Raw genomic sequence first — 13,685 nt, 5'->3', positions numbered from 1 at the left:
TAGGCAGGGCAGCCAAAAATTGGGAGGCTCCACATTGTCCCTGGGTAGAGACGTGCATGAGGGCCTCAAAACATTAAGTGTCCATTTTAAGGAAGTGGGTCTATTTCAGTATAGCCCTTAGGCAGGGCAGCCAAAAATTGGGAGGCTCCACATTGTCCCTGGGTAGAGACGTGCATGAGGGCCTCAAAACATTAAGTGTCCATTTTAAGGAAGTGGGTGTATTTCAGTATAGCCCTTAGGCAGGGCAGCCAAAAATTGGGAGGCTCCACGTTGTCCCTGGGTAGAGACGTGCATGAGGGCCTCAAAACATTGTTCCCATTGCAAAGGAGCGGGTCTCCTGTCGTTGTAATGTCCATTCTACAAAGAATGGGCGAAAAAATTTACCACTGGGGGTATACCTGAAACAAAGACCTAACTATTGTAACGGTCATCATGATGGCGCATGAGGAGAAGGAGGAGCAGTCCAGCGATTATCCAAAGTCGAGAAGTGTACCCATGGGTGAGTGGAGGTACATGGCAAACTTTAAATTCCGCTCTCATTTGCTGGTGGTGTGGTGAAGTCTGGCCCAATCCAACCCTTGTTCATCTTTATCAGAGTCAGCCTGTCAGCATTTTCAGTTGACAGGCGGGTGCGTTTATCTGTAATGATTCCACCTGCGGCACTAAAAACACGCTCTGACAAAACGCTAGCAGCAGGGCAGGCCAGGACTTCCAAGGCGTAGAGAGCCAATTCATGCCACGTGTCCAGCTTGGATACCCAATAATTGTAAGGCACAGAGGAATGTCGGAGTACAGTTGTTCGATCTGCAAGGTACTCCTTCAGCATCTGGGCAAACTTAGGATTTCTTGTGGCACTACCCCGCACCTCAGGGGCTGTGGTACGTGAGGGGCTGAGAAAACTGTCCCACATCTTAAAGACTGTTCCCCTACCTCTGGCGGATTGGACTTGTGCCTCTCTCGGCTGTACGCCTCGGTTGTCCACTGATTCCTGACCTATGCCGCTAGCGTTTTGGGAGGGGAATGCTTTGCCTACTTCCGTGAGTATGGCCTTCCGAAACTGCTGCATTTTGGTTGACCTCTCCTCCACGGGAATAAGAGACAAAAAGTTCTCCTTGTAGCGTGGGTCTAACAGTGTTACCAACCAGTAATGATTGTCGGCCAAGATGTTCTTAACGCGAGGGTCACGAGACAGGCAGCTTACCATAAAGTCAGCCATGTGCGCCAGACTCTTAACAGCCAGGACTTCAGTAGCCTGACCAACAAGATGACTGAACATGCTGTCCTCCTCCTCCTCCTCCTCCTCCTCCTCCTCCTCATCTACCCTGTCATCTGGCCAGCCACGCTGAATCGAGGATATGACTGGTGTGCATGTCATATCCTCAATTTGGCCGGAGAGTTGCTCCATGTCTTCATCCTCCTCCTCGTCATAGTCCTCCACTGCACGTTGTGATGAGACGAGGCTGGGCTGTGTGTTATCACCCACACCCACTACTGTTTCTTGCTGCAACTCATCGCGCTCCGCCTGCAATGCATCATGTTTGTTTTTCAGCAGGGACCGTTTTAGAAGGCAGAGTAGCGGTATGGTGACGCTAATAATGGCGTCATCACCACTCACCATCTTGGTGGAGTCCTCAAAGTTTTGGAGGATGGTACATAGGTCTGACATCCATCTCCACTCCTCAGGTGTTATGTGTGGAGTTTGACCCATTTCCCGACGGCTTAGGTGATGCAGGTACTCAACAACTGCCCTCTTCTGCTCACATATCCTGACCAACATGTGCAGAGTTGAATTCCAACGCGTGGGGACATCACACACCAGTCTGTGAGCCGGAAGATGCAAACGGCGCTGAAAGCCGGCAAGGCCGGCTGAAGCAGTAGGTGACTTTCGAAAATGTGCAGACAGGCGGCGAACTTTTACCAGCAGATCAGACAGCTCTGGGTATGACTTTATAAACCGCTGAACCACGAGGTTGAGCACATGGGCCACGCATGGAACATGTGTCAGCTGGCCTCGCCTCAAAGCCGCCACCAGGTTCCGGCCATTGTCACAAACGACCTTTCCTGGCTTTAGGTTCAGAGGTGTGAGCCAGTGATCTGCCTGCTGTTTCAGAGCTGTCCACAGCTCTTCTGCATTGTGGGGTTTGTCACCTATGCAGATTAGCTTCAGCACAGCCTGTTGCCGCTTCGCCGAGGCAGTGCTGCAGTGCTTCCAGCTTGTGACTGGTGTGGAGGGCACAGTGGATGAGGATGCGCAGGAGGAGGAGGAGGCTGAAGAGCATGACATTCCGGAGCTGTAGAGTGTGGGTGAAACACTGACTGAGGTAGGGCCTGCAAACCTTGGTGTGGGAAGGACGTGTTCCGTCCCTCGCTCAGACTGGGTCCCAGCTTCCACAATATTAACCCAGTGTGCCGTCAACGAGATGTAGCGGCCTTGCCCACAAGCACTTGTCCACGTGTCTGTGGTTAGGTGGACCTTGGGTGAAACAGCGTTGTTCAGGGCACGTGTGATGTTTTGTGACACGTGGTTATGCAACGCGGGGACGGCACACCGGGAGAAATAGTGGCGGCTGGGGACCGAGTAACGTGGGACAGCTGCCGCCATCAGGTCACGGAATGCTTCTGTCTCCACCAGCCTAAAAGGCAACATTTCCAGCGCAAGCAGTCGCGAAATGTTAGCATTTAGAACTGTGGCATGTGGGGTGTTGGCAGTGTATTTGCGCCTGCGTTCAAAGGTTTGCTGAATGGATAACTGAACGCTGCGCTGGGACAAGGACGTGCTTGATGATGGTGTTCTTTCTGCGTAGGCAACTGCAGGTGCAGGAGTGGAGGAGGCTTGTTCGCAGGCAGCATGGACAGAGGATTGGCTCGCATGCACAACCAGCGAAGACGTAGCAGTGACATCAGCAAGCACTGCTCCTCGACTCTGTTGTACTTCCCACAAAGTCGGGTGCTTGGCTGACATGTGCCTGATCATGCTGGTGGTGGTCAGGCTGCTAGTTTTGGTACCCCTGCTGATGCTGGCACGGCAGGTGTTGCAAATGGCCTTTTTTGAATCATCTGGATCCAACTTAAAAAACTGCCAGACTCGTGAAGACCTAACATTTGTACAGGCACCTTGTGTCGTCGTGTTGTTCCGGGGAACGGTTGCCTGACTTCTGCCTGGGGCCACCACCCTGCTTCTTACTGCCTGTTGTGATGCTACGCCTCCCTCCCCCTGTGCACTGCTGTCCTCGCTCTGCATATCCTCCTGCCAGGTTGGGTCAGTTACTGGATCATCCACCACGTCGTCTTCCTCTTCCGCACCCTGCTCCTCCTCCTGACTTGCTGACAATTGTGTCTCATCATCGTCCACCACTTGTTGAGACACGTTGCCAACTTCGTGAGAACGTGGCTGCTCAAATATTTGGCCATCTGTACAGACGATCTCCTCATGACCCACTTCAATATGAGCTGGCGAGAGGCCAGAATGTGTGAATGGAAACGTGAACAGCTCTTCCGAGTGTCCAAGTGTGGGATCATTAATGTCCGAGGAGGACGTGTACTCAGCCTGGTGGTAGGAAGGAGGATCAGGTTCAGAAATGTGCGGTGCAGTATCACGGCTACTGACACTTGACCGTGTGGAAGACAGAGTGTTTGTGGTGGTGCCAATCTGACTGGAAGCATTATCCGCTATCCAACTAACAACCTGTTGACACTGGTCTTGGTTCAAGAGCGGTGTACTGCTGCGGTCCCCAAGAATTTGGGACAGGACGTGCGAGCGACTAGATGTGGCCCTTTGTTGTGGCGAAATTAGAGCTTGCCCACGACCTCGGCCTCTGCCTGCACCACCATCACGTCCACTTCCTTGTTCCTTGCCAATGCCCTTGCGCATTTTGCAATGCTGTGCACTGCTGACGTGTATATTCACTACTTGTGCGTTATATCAAAGTTTCTGGAAATTGCACACAAGTGCACCTGTACGCTGCCACCGACAGGCACACACGTGCGGTTTTTAAATGCAAGCACGGACGCACTAAGAACCTAACACAGGTTTTAGGAGCAAAAATTAAGAACTCTGACACTATCAGCCACTGCTGACTGACGTGTATTATACACTACACTTGTGCGTTATATAATAGTTTGGTAAAAACGCACACCAGTGCACCTGTACGCTGCCACCAACAGGCACACACGTGCGGTTTTAAAAACCAAGCACGGACGCAATAATAACCTAACACAGGTTTTAGGAGCAAAAATTAAGAACTCTGACACTATCAGCCACTGCTGACTGACGTGTATTATACACTACACTTGTGCGTTATATAATAGTTTGGTAAAAACGCACACCAGTGCACCTGTACGCTGCCACCAACAGGCACACACGTGCGGTTTTAAAAACCAAGCACGGACGCAATAATAACCTAACACAGGTTTTAGGAGCAAAAATTAAGAACTCTGACACTATCAGCCACTGCTGACTGACGTGTATTATACACTACACTTGTGCGTTATATAATAGTTTGGTAAAAACGCACACCAGTGCACCTGTACGCTGCCACCAACAGGCACACACGTGCGGTTTTAAAAACCAAGCACGGACGCAATAATAACCTAACACAGGTTTTAGGAGCAAAAATTAAGAACTCTGACACTATCAGCCACTGCTGACTGACGTGTATTATACACTACACTTGTGCGTTATATAATAGTTTGGTAAAAACGCACACCAGTGCACCTGTACGCTGCCACCAACAGGCACACACGTGCGGTTTTAAAAACCAAGCACGGACGCAATAATAACCTAACACAGGTTTTAGGAGCAAAAATTAAGAACTCTGACACTATCAGCCACTGCTGACTGACGTGTATTATACACTACACTTGTGCGTTATATAATAGTTTGGTAAAAACGCACACCAGTGCACCTGTACGCTGCCACCAACAGGCACACACGTGCGGTTTTAAAAACCAAGCACGGACGCAATAATAACCTAACACAGGTTTTAGGAGCAAAAATTAAGAACTCTGACACTATCAGCCACTGCTGACTGACGTGTATTATACACTACACTTGTGCGTTATATAATAGTTTGGTAAAAACGCACACAAGTGCACCTGTACGCTGCCACCAACAGGCACACACGTGCGGTTTTAAAAACCAAGCACGGACGCAATAATAACCTAACAGGTTTTTTTGGGGAGCGACAATTACAGTACAGACAAGTCAGACACTATCTGGACTGTTTTACACTGTGTACACCAGCCCCAGATATGAAGGCTGGTATACGGTCACCACTACCCTGCCTGCCTGCCTGCCTGTATACTGCTACAATAGTCCTGACAAGGACTCTTTTGGTCACTAGCCTGTATTCAGACCTGGCTATACCCTGCCTGTATATAGCAACAATAGTCCTGAGAAGGACTCTGCTACTGTACGCCGACCTGGCTATACCCTGCCTGCCTGTATACAACTAGAATAGTCCTGAGAAGGACTTTTGGTCACACTGTTTGCAGCCCTGCAACTGAAAAAGCTATAAAGGGCCGCAAAGCTTTCCCTGAATCAGCGACACTCTCCCTACACTCACTGTCAGAATAGCTGTGAGCAGAGCACAGCGCGCCGGCCTATATAAAGGCTCGGTGACGCTGTGCAGGCCGGCCAATCACTGCAATTCCACAACTAACAGGGCTGTGGCATTGCAGTGGTCTGCCAGCCAATCCCTGCATGAGGGCTGGCTCTCAAAAGTGCGCCAACATGCAGAAATGAAGACCACGAGTAAAGCACGAGTATCGCGAGATTACTCGGTCCCCGCCGAGCAGCCCGAGTACAGTGATACTCGTGCGAGTACCGAGTAGTGACAAGCATGCTCGCTCATCACTAATCATCACTTCTAATTTTGACAATACGACTGTCATGTTGGAGGTAGTGCAACAAAAAGGCACTCATGTGTCTTGCGCAGCCATGCGGACCAAGTCCACGCTGTGTTTGTGGCATAGAGGTGCTACCCGTTCTTTCTTCCTCTGACATCTCCCCCCAACCTCTTTCAACTGAAATTTGACCAAGGTCTCCCTCATCCGCTGAGTCTTCCATGTCCATGGACAGTTCGTCCTCCATTTCTTCATGTTCTCCTGCACCTTGCTCAACATTTCGCCTGCTACTATGCGCCCTTGTCGATCCCTGTTCCCCATGGTCCCATGCCTGCTGCGTTGGTGATGATGAACGTCTGGACCTTGGTGATGTTGTTGTCCCTTGCGCATATGAATCCTCCTGTAGTTCCTCCCCTTCATGTTGTCCCACCCCCTGACTCCGAATAGTGTTTAGCGTGTGCTCCAGCATGTAAATGACTGGAATCGTCATGCTGATAATGGCATTGTCAGAGCTAAACATATTCGTCGCCATGTCGAAACTGTGCAGAAGGGTGCATAGGTCCTTGATCTGAGACCACTCCATCAGGGTGATCTGCCCCACCTCTGCATCTCGTTGGCCCAGGCTATACGTCATGACGTATTGCACCAGGGCTCTGCGGTGCTGCCACAGTCGCTGTAACATGTGGAGAGTTGAATTCCAGAGTGTCGCCACATCGCATTTCAGGCGATGAACCGGCAGGCCGAAAGACTTCTGGAGCGATGCAAGTCGCTCTGCTGCGGCGCTTGAACGGCGGAAGTGAGCTGACAGTTTTCGTGCCCTGTTCAGAAGGCCATCTAGGCCGGGATAGTGTGTTAAAAATTGCTGGACGACAAGGTTCAACACGTGAGCCATACAAGGTACGTGTGTCACAATGCCCAGGCGAAGTGCCGCACCCAGGTTTGCAGCATTGTCGCACACGGCCTTACCAGGCTGCAGGTTGAGTGGAGACAACCATTTATTAAACTCGGACCGCAGAGCTGACCACAACTCCTCAGCTGTGTGACTCTTATTCCCAAGACATGTCAAGCTAAAGACCGCCTGATGCCGTTACGCTCTGCTGCCAGCATAGTAATGAGGCGTGCGTGATTCCTTCTGCGCAGTGAGAACGCTGGTGGCCTGACCAGGCAGGCTTGGGGCGGAGGTGGAGGACCCAGATGAGGTGGAGGATGCAGAAGCTGTGGCGGAACTTGGACAGACAGAGGATTGACACACAAGTCGTGGGGACGGCAAGACTTGTGCAGCAGACCCTTCACCATCTATCACCATAGTTACCCAGTGCCCAGTCAGCGACATGTAACGTCCCTGTCCATGCTTACTGGTCCAAGTATCGGTGGTGAAATGCACCCGTTCACACACAGAGTTTCTCAAGGAAGCGGTGATGTTGTGTGCGACATGCTGGTGTAGCACGGGCACACCTTTCTTAGAGAAGTAGTGGCGACTAGGCATCTGGTACTGGGGCACAGCGACAGACATAAGGTCTCTAAAATCCTGTGTGTCCACTAGGCGGAAAGGCAGCATTTCGGTAGCCAACAGCTTACAGAGGGATAGAGTCAACCTCTTAGCTTTGTCATGGGTCGGAGGAAGTGGCCTTTTATTTGACCACATCTGAGGGACAGAGATCTGGCTGCTGTGTGTAGACGGTGTTGAGTAGGGTGTCCCTGGAAAAATGCAGGTTTGTGAGGAAAGTGCAGGCGGAGACATGATGTTGCCTTCATCCAACGTTGGTGCTATCGATGTCTGAGAGAGCTGTACACACTCACTTGTTTCCCCTTCCAAACCAACTGACGACCTTACAAGCAAACTGCCTGTTGCGGTTACAGTGGTGGAAGTTTGGCGTGGAAAAACAGGTGTGACAGCTGTCCCCACAGTCCTAGAAGATGAAGAGCGCGCGGATGCACTGGAAGGGGCGGGCGGTGGATGGTTCGCTCTTGCAGCATTGCAGCACAGTGAGCTTCCCACCGGGACCTATGATATTTATTCATGTGACGATTCATGGAAGAAGTTGTCAAACTGCTGAGGTTTTGACCTCTACTAAGAGAATCATGACAAATTTTACATATCACATGATTTGGGCGATCTTTTTCTATGTCAAAAAAGGACCAGGCTAAGGCAAGGCTTAGAGGCCATGCGACCTGTTGATCCACCCCGAATAATGCTCATAGGCAGAGTGGTGGCTGAGGATGCAGTTGTAGACGTGCTACCAGTGCTCCGACTCTGTCCAGGAAGGCGCAAGGTAACTTCGTCGTCGGTTGCATCCTCCTCCACCGCCTCTGTTGACCTCCTCGAGTGCCTGACTGGGGGTTGACAGTAGGTGGGATCTAGAACTTCATCATCAATTGTTGTGTTTGCACTCCCCTCCCCCTCAGACCGAGCCTCTTCTTGCCCTGACCGAATATTTAAGTTGTCATCCCAATCGGGTATCTGCGTCTCATCTTCATCAGTATGTTCCTCATTGTCTATAACCACAGGTGTTACAGTTTGTGACAAAGGGTCAACATTATGCTCAGAAACTTGGTCCTCACGGCCTGAATCAGAGTCACAAAGGTTCTGGGCATCACTGCAGACCATTTCCTGTTCTGTACTCACTGTAGCTTGGGAGCAGACCTCTGATTCCCAGGCTATAGTGTGACTGAACAGCTCTGCAGACTCAGCCATCTCAGTTCCACCATACTGTGCAGGGCTGATGGAGACTTCAGAGCTGGGAGAAATCAAGTGTGATTGGGATGACAACTCAGAGGACTGGTGTTTTTTGGATGCGGTACTTGAAGTGGCTGAGAGGGCACTTGTTGGACCACTTGAGATCCATTCAAGCATTTTCCTTTTTTGCCCATCATCTACCTTTCTTCCTGTTGTTCGTGTCCGTAAAAAAGGGAGCACATCGGATTGTCCACGGTAAGTAGTAGACATCTTACTTTTGCTGGTAGATGGTCTATCTTCAGCAGATGATAATGGAGCTTTGCCACTTTCCCCACAGACAAAACCTTTTTTGCCTTTTCCACCACGCCTCTTCCCCTTTCCACCAGCATCTGTCATTTTGCCACTCATGTTGATTGCGACAAGATTGTGGACTGAAAATGTGGTAGTAAAAATTGAGAGGTGGTGAAGATTGCAGTGGTGGTCTAGCTTTATTAACAGCAGAATAATAAAGAATAAATATCCCTGACAATGCAACTTAGTTATAATGAGTTGGAGTGTGCAACGCAGGCAGATGCGCTCTGCAAATGTCTTGGCACTAGTGGGACTATAGCAAAGTCCAATAGCCACGTATAGGATGCCACTAGGTACACTGAGTGTTTGCTAGTATAATGGCTAAGTTAAAATTAGTTGGAGTGTGCAACGCAGGCAGATGCGCTCTGCAAATGTCTTGGCACTAGTGGGACTATAGCAAAGTCCAATAGCCACGTATAGGATGCCACTAGGTACACTGAGTGTTTGCTAGTATAATGGCTTACTTATAATTAGTTGGAGTGTGCAACGCAGGCAGATGCGCTCTGCAAATGTCTTGGCACTAGTGGGACTATAGCAAAGTCCAATAGCCACGTATAGGATGCCACTAGGTACACTGAGTGTTTGCTAGTATAATGGCTAAGTTAAAATTAGTTGGAGTGTGCAACGCAGGCAGATGCGCTCTGCAAATGTCTTGGCACTAGTGGGACTATAGCAAAGTCCAATAGCCACGTATAGGATGCCACTAGGTACACTGAGTGTTTGCTAGTATAATGGCTTACTTATAATTAGTTGGAGTGTGCAACGCAGGCAGATGCGCTCTGCAAATGTCTTGGCACTAGTGGGACTATAGCAAAGTCCAATAGCCACGTATAGGATGCCACTAGGTACACTGAGTGTTTGCTAGTATAATGGCTTACTTATAATTAGTTGGAGTGTGCAACGCAGGCAGATGCGCTCTGCAAATGTCTTGGCACTAGTGGGACTATAGCAAAGTCCAATAGCCACAGATAGGATGCCACTAGGTACACTGAGTATTTGCTAGTATAATGGCTTACTTATAATTAGTTGGAGTGTGCAACGCAGGCAGATGCGCTCTGCAAATGTCTTGGCACTAGTGGGACTATAGCAAGGTCCAATAGCCACGTATAGGATGCCACTAGGTACACTGAGTGTTTGCTAGTATAATGGCTTACTTATAATTAGTTGGAGTGTGCAACGCAGGCAGATGCGCTCTGCAAATGTCTTGGCACTAGTGGGACTATAGCAAAGTCCAATAGCCACGTATAGGATGCCACTAGGTACACTGAGTGTTTGCTAGTATAATGGCTTACTTATAATTAGTTGGAGTGTGCAACGCAGGCAGATGCGCTCTGCAAATGTCTTGGCACTAGTGGGACTATAGCAAGGTCCAATAGCCACGTATAGGATGCCACTAGGTACACTGAGTGTTTGCTAGTATAATGGCTTACTTATAATTAGTTGGAGTGTGCAACGCAGGCAGATGCGCTCTGCAAATGTCTTGGCACTAGTGGGACTATAGCAAAGTCCAATAGCCACGTATAGGATGCCACTAGGTACACTGAGTGTTTGCTAGTATAATGGCTAAGTTAAAATTAGTTGGAGTGTGCAACGCAGGCAGATGCGCTCTGCAAATGTCTTGGCACTAGTGGGACTATAGCAAAGTCCAATAGCCACGTATAGGATGCCACTAGGTACACTGAGTGTTTGCTAGTAAAATTGCTTAGTTTAAAAAAGTTGGAGTGTGCAATGCAGGCAGACGTGCTCTGCAAATGTCTTTGCACTAGTGGGACTATAGCAAGGTCCAATAGCCACGAATAGGATGCCACTAGGTACACTGAGTGTTTGCTAGTATAATGGCTTACTTATAATTAGTTGGAGTGTGCAACGCAGGCAGATGCGCTCTGCAAATGTCTTGGCACTAGTGGGACTATAGCAAGGTCCAATAGCCACGAATAGGATGCCACTAGGTACACTGAGTGTTTGCTAGTATATATGGCAAAATTATAGATGGAAAGGGAGAAGGGGAGGGGGGGAGAGAGGAGGCTGTAATTGACTACAAGGGTATGAGTTATGAGTGATCATAGGGATAGTGTTACATAAGTGGAAATACCTATGGAGGACCGGATGTGTAAGCGCATACCTTATACAAACCTATAGAGTGCTGATGGGTGAGAGTGTGATGTTAGATATAAGACATCCTATAGTGAATAGTGAGCCGTAATCAAGTGCAACAGGGATATTTCACGTGACTATGGGAACATGGAAGGTAAAGAAAGGGGAGAAAAAACTGTTAGACAAGGTAATCAGACATAATGTAACCAGTTGATCAGACATGACAAACATGACAAATAAAAAACAAGGAAGAATGGAACTCCATACATAGTGGAACCATATATAGTGTGAACACGAAAAAGAACCGGGCGTTAGAAAAAATGTGCACGGCCCAATGAATCAAGTCGGTTCTTCATATTCATGGTTTAAGCCCTTGGGTTCCAACGTGCCCAGAGTATATATCCAGAAAGATTCCCTTTCTTTGAGCTTCCTAATTCTATTGCCTCCTCTGCGTATGGCTGGGACATGTTCGATGACTTGGAATCTTAATTGGGCCACTGTGTGATTATGCGTCACAAAATGGTGTGGGACTGGTAATAGAATCTGCTTACAATGTATTGTTGACTTGTGCTTAGCACAAAAAAAGGGAATCTTTCTGGATATGTACTCTGGACACATTAAAACCCAAGGGCTTAAACCGTGAATATGAAGTACAGACTTGATTCATTGGGCCGTGCACCATGTCACCATGTGTGCAATTGCATTGTCCAATGGCTCACAATGGTTATGCGTTTTCATTGGATGGATAATCGAAGCCATGTTTTTTTCCTTTCTCTTGGGTTTGTTGTGTGAGTAGCCTATAGGATTAAGTTAGTTACCGCAGGCAGTGGATTTAGCTTCCTGTCTTTGGTCCAGTGGTAGATTGATTGTTTGGTCTATGAGCTGTTATGGGTTTTAATCCAGGTGAATGCCCATGGGCTGCCTATAACTGTGTGAAATATGTAGTTTTACTGGGCTGGGATGAGAGAATCCATCGAAGCATGGTGTAGGGATTGTGGTTCCTGTGTGCTAAGAAGAAAGGCTAGCACCAGCCAGAAAGCCCCATTACAGCCAATAATCAACCGCTAGCCGCTGGAACTCGTTGCTCTAGATCATGTCAAACTCTCACCAAGCAGGAATAGATACATTAGCCCACCATCCCACCCAAAGAGCAACTTCTGCTGCGCAGCTGGCTTTCTAGGCAGCAGCGCTATTGTGATGTCAGCGGGGGACATTGTGACAAGCCAGTGTTCCGTCACTTCATGTTGTGCACTGTTCAAACGGAAAATACATCAACAGGCAGACTACAGAAAAGCTTACTGACAAAGGATAGAGAGGGGCTTTCTCAGAGGGCTTTTTACAGTTTGTCTATTCCCAATTAGCCGTTTAAGTATGCTTAATGAAAGTACTAATTCTTTCATAGGCCGCCCATTCTTAGTATTTGACGTTCCTTATATTGCGGTATCAGGCTTCGCAGCAGGTTGCAAAACATTCATCACCCATGACTGTCCCCAATTGGGCTCAGAAGCTAAATGTCTATCATGACCTCTCTTTTTGAAAGTCCAAGAGCAAGCAAACTCTTCCTCCAGGAGAGGGAGCCAACAGATCACTAAAGACATTGCTCAAAGAAAACACCGAAAAACAATGGAAGCTTTAATTGGAGTGGAATCTGATAGACAGCACCTGATGCCAAGTCTGCATCTTCTAACACCTGCAGTCACTGCAGCAGCTGAATCCAATGTGTCCAAAAGGGATCTATTCTATTCAATTGCAAATGATCTAGATAAGACTGAGAATAAGATACTGCATGGGACATAGCAGAGTTGGTCAAGTTGAGTGGAGATGAGTTTGCTATTTGGCACAGCTTTTGCATCAATAAAGCAAGTAAAAGGTGTGAAAGATAAAAAAAAAGGGTGAAAGTGTGAACAGTGAATTGGCCAAATTGAGGTGCATATAAAGTTTTTGCTTTCTTTCAATTCACTAATGAGGCTCATTTGAATCAGGTGAATTGAGTTCTGCTTTTGGAAACTCGGTTAAGAAGGGGTGCACCGGTCCTGGAGGTACTGCAATACCAGGTCAATGCGTGGAGTGGACAGAGCAAGATTTTTTCCATCTCCTTGTTCTAAAAATCCATTTAATATATGGTCCCTAGAGAGGGGACGTATCAGATATTAAACTGATAAGAACAGATTTAATTTTTTTTTTTTCTGTTTATCAGTAGGACTTCAAAATAACAAAGGTGATCGCCTCCCGTTGCCTGGGAACCGTCCAGGCACAAGAGGGCTATGTGTCACCAGAAGGCGCACACACTCCCTCAAGGCCGGCAGACGTGCAATCCCAGGCACCTTCCAGTACCGACCAAGGTAGCGTCCTCCGAAACTACACTTGATCTTAGCCAAAAGGCCGAGAAGCTATAACCCGAATTGGTTACGGCCTTGAGTGGCACCCTGGCCTATACCGGACACATCTTAGGGAGAGGGAGACAAACCCACGCCTACAGAAGACATTTTGTCACCCAAGCCAAACCCTTGAAAAGGCTGTTTTGCAGAGCAAAAACAAGGAGAATGGTACTTTTTGCAGCCGCCGCCCACTGCAATGAATCTGAATAACTCCTCCTTTTGGGCACAAGCACCTCCCCTCCCCCTTGCAGTCTTTCCAATTCATGATACAAAAAGACGGACGGACAGGACAGGACAGGACCATCTGCCTGACTTTCCGTCACTGCCACCCTTTGCCATCC

General features: G+C 48.4%; 1 pseudogene; it reads right to left on the bottom strand.

Annotated features, from left to right (window-relative positions):
- Positions 1 to 12,983: 12,983 nt before the first annotated feature.
- Positions 12,984 to 13,189, bottom strand: LOC142286887 (U2 spliceosomal RNA; annotated as a pseudogene).
- Between the last annotated feature and the right edge of the window lie 496 nt (positions 13,190 to 13,685).

This window comes from Anomaloglossus baeobatrachus, unplaced genomic scaffold, assembly GCF_048569485.1.
Source record: "Anomaloglossus baeobatrachus isolate aAnoBae1 unplaced genomic scaffold, aAnoBae1.hap1 Scaffold_70, whole genome shotgun sequence".
Lineage (NCBI taxonomy): Eukaryota > Metazoa > Chordata > Amphibia > Anura > Aromobatidae > Anomaloglossus > Anomaloglossus baeobatrachus.
The sequence above is the reverse complement of the archived record's forward strand: the minus strand, read 5'-3'. Positions and strand labels throughout refer to the sequence as shown.